Source organism: Carcharodon carcharias, chromosome 8 (assembly GCF_017639515.1).
Source record: "Carcharodon carcharias isolate sCarCar2 chromosome 8, sCarCar2.pri, whole genome shotgun sequence".
NCBI classification, from domain to species: domain Eukaryota; kingdom Metazoa; phylum Chordata; class Chondrichthyes; order Lamniformes; family Lamnidae; genus Carcharodon; species Carcharodon carcharias.
The window spans coordinates 141,683,818-141,687,710 of NC_054474.1; positions in this window are offsets into that span (position 1 = coordinate 141,683,818).

A 3,893-nucleotide genomic window follows, 5' to 3' on the forward strand; every position below is an offset into this window, starting at 1 on the left:
GATGAGGAAACAATTTCCAGCACTGTAGCCAGCTCTTCACAAATACTGTAAACATTCCCATGGCTCACCATGTCCTACTAGGCATCCTGACACACTTGATGTGACATAGGAGGCCATTCACAAAAAAAAACCTTCTTCCTCTGCTGCAATTGCTCCAATACAATTCCCACATTTATACAGATAGTTGATTAGTGCACAATCAGGGCCTCATGAAGTGAAAATCACTGTAGCCCCAGAGAACCATAGGCTGCTCTCTCATTAGAGAGCGATGATTGGTGGTGAGTTTAACCTGAGGGTCACCACACCTCAGATGAGGGGTGAGGTTGATGATGGATGACCTCAGCCAGTATGGCAATTGAACCCCTGCTGTTAGCGTCACTCTGCATCACAAACCAGCCGTCCAGCCAACTGAGTTAACTGACCCCCTCCCTCAGGGCTCCATGAACAGCAGATGGACAACCTCGTCATTGTCTTCAGCTGTCTAAGCCCAATTTGTTGCTTTGGTGTTGGCTGAGGAACAGATGGTAGCCAGGACATCAGAATTTCTTGTGAATTTCTTTGAAACTGTCTGTTTTACATCCATTTGAACAAACATATTTTGGAAAATTGTGAGCAGCACATGGTTCAATTTCTGATATGGGTTGCTGCTTAGCAAAGTTTAAAAATCCCTGTTAGTGTGTTGACTTAAATAATAGTAGATCTACTGCTTGCATGTTCGTACTGCACAAACCCAGAGTTGACAACATTTTCACAGAAAGCTTCCAATGATTAGTTAAACATTGGTGTATTCCACCCTTTTGTGCCGTACAAGGCATAAATGCAGAAAAATTGTGTTAAATATGATCCAAAAAAGGGAACAAAATATGAATGCAGTTACAACAATTGGAAGAATTTAGCTTCATTATCCAGCAATGCATATGGTTAATGGACTCTGCTGTTCTATAAACTGCACTAGCCTGCAAAGGTATCAAATAGTTTTTGTCCAAGGCTGTCTCATTTGTCCACTTCAGTTCTCTGCCTGAAGGTGGGTCTTGGGTGATTATTCGCTGAACCATGGCAAAATGCTGTTTTTCATAACTACAGGTAGGGCAAGGAGGCAGGCCCTGAGTCTACCTCAGCCAGAACAGGGATTATACTCCATTCTGTTAGCGTTAATCTGATCCACACGCTAGCCATCTAGCCAACTGATCTAACCCACTCATTTATACTGAGGTATTTCTCTTGTATCAAAAATCACAACCCAATAGTAGCATCAAATGTGTAAATTCTGCCTAACGATGAGAAAAATATGACAAACATTTGACCCTTTATTTATATCTGGAGGTTAGTTGATTGGCCTGATACTCTGTATGTAACTAGCTGGTCTATTTATATTCTCAATTCTTATTGACCAATGATCAACTCCGTTTACAGGTTGTAATGAGTAAACACCCAGCTCCCGCTTTTTGAGCTTGTATAACTGAGGTGACGATTGTAACTTTGTACTTTCACAGTTAAAAAAAAAGCTAAAAATTGCAGTTAATGTCCAGCAGTAGTTACAGACATCAGCCCTCCGAATGCCAGGGAGTTCAGTTGAACCTGCCTCCTCCTGTTGCGGACAAATGTTCATGTGGTGACCACGAGATTATGAACTCGAGTCTGCTCTAGATCTAGGCCCTACCGAGGTCTGTGTCACCCATGCTGGTGCAGGGTGTGGGTAAGTGCTATGACGGGTCTTCCAGGCTGCTTAGTTCCAGCTCTTCCATGGAGGAGGTGTCCTTTTGGCTGGAGGTGAGGACCTGGAGGGAGCTGAGGGACTAGCTGGCTGAGAGTGTCAGTCGCTTGGCAGAGCTCCCTGTGAACCAAAGTAGAAATAATTAGTGCTTGGCAGCAGAGTCAAAAGCAGGAGAGAGAGCACTCACAGTTGCTTTGAGAGAGGGATGAGGTGGTGCAGGATCCTCAGGTGGGTGTTCACTGCCGACCTCACTGTCATCGCAGGCACGGTCCACATCCTCACCAGTCAAAGTGAGTGAGGGTCCTAATGCGGGCCACTCTACTCCTGGTCTTGGACCTCTTCCTCCTGTTCTTCTCCAGCATGAAAACAGATGGAGAGAGTGTGAGCAGGACGCACACCACGTCTGATGATAAGGATGTGTGGAATATTTGTATGGTGATCAGAGGCATGGACGGGATGAGGACATGAGCTCCAGAAGATATGAGCCTGATGGAGACGTGAGAGTGTGTGTGAGAGTTAGTGGTGTTATCCGTTCAGGTGAGACATTCCTGTAGATGTGTGATGGGTTTGGGAGTGTGTGAATTGAGGGTGATGATGTGGTTGACTTATTCTGGCGGAATGGATATGTTCACTTATCTCCTTCCTGCATTGGATGGGCTGACCTCCCAGGTGTTTGGATGGCTTTGACCACAGCTGCCACTGCCTCCCAGGCCAGATTGGTGACTCAGGTAGACCTCCTGCGGCCAGAGCGGGGGTAGAAGATATCACGGCAGTTTTTCACTGTGTCCAGTAGGCGCCCCAGAGAGACGTCACTAACTTTGGGGACTGCCTTCACCTTTGGTCTTGGGGCCATCTGTTGCCTGGAGCAGTCCTGGTCTGTAGACACGAAGTAGGCTGTGCTCTGGTGCGCTTTAAATATGGTGCCTGGAGCAAGGAAGCGCTGAGGCCACGGCATGGTGGGCAAATCCGTGATCCAGCGTGTTTCCCATGAATTCATTATTAATGAGGCAGGATGGGCTGGGAAGTGGATGACATGATTTGCAAAACTGCCAATGCGGCCGGCAGGTAAAACATTGTTTATCACGCCCACTATCGCACTTGGTGCAATTCAGGGACGATTCCGCCCAATATCTCCAACCTTCTTATTTTTTCATTGTGTTGCTTCCCACTGGCCTTACTTAGTCACACATTTTATTGTTTGGTGTAAAAATCATCTGTCTTTTATCTACCCAAGAACAATGAGCAATCTAAAGTAAGAATAGTTTACTGAGGGAAATAAGCCAACTTCAATGGAGTAAGAATGGATCTGGGATGAATAAATTGGAGTCAAAGGGTGGCAGGAAAATTGGTAGCTGCACAATAGGCTACCTTCAAAGAAGAGATAGTTCGGGCACAATCAAGGTATATTCTCTCAAAAGGGAAAGGTAGGGCAAATAAATCCAGATCTCCCTGATGACAAGAAAGATAGAAATTAAGATGAAGAAGAAAAAGTGCGCTTGTGACAGACATCAGGTAGAAAATACAATTGAGAGCCTGGCTGAATATAAAAGGTTCAGAGGGGAGGTGAAGAAACAAATAAGAAAAACAAAGAGAGAGTATGAAAAGAGACTGGCAGCTAACATAAAAGGAAATTCCAAGGTCTTCTACAGGCATTTAAATACTAAAATAGTGGTAAAAGGATGAATTGGGCTGATTAGGGACCAAAAAATGGATTTACGCATGGAAGTAGGGGGCAGAGCTGAGGTATTAATTGAATACTTGGCATCTGTCTTTACCTAGGAAGAAGATGCTACCCAGGCCACAGTAGAAGTGAAGATAATTAATACACTAGAAGGGTTTAAATTTGATAAGGAGAAAGTATTGGATAGGCTGTCTGTACTTAAAATTGATAAGACACCAGGATGAGATGCATCCAAGGATATTGAGGGAAGTGAGAGTAGAAATTGCAGAAGCACTAGCCAAAATTTTCCAGTCTTCCTGGGCTGGTGTCAGAGGAATGAAGAATTGCAAACATTACACCCTTGTTCAAAAAAGGTGTAAAGATAAGCTCAGCAACTACAGGCCAGTCAGTTTAACTTTGGTGGTGGAGAAACTTCCAGAAACTATAATAGTTACATGGACAAATGCTGGTTAATTAAGGAAAGCCAGCATGGATTTCTTAAGAGAAAATCGAGTTAAC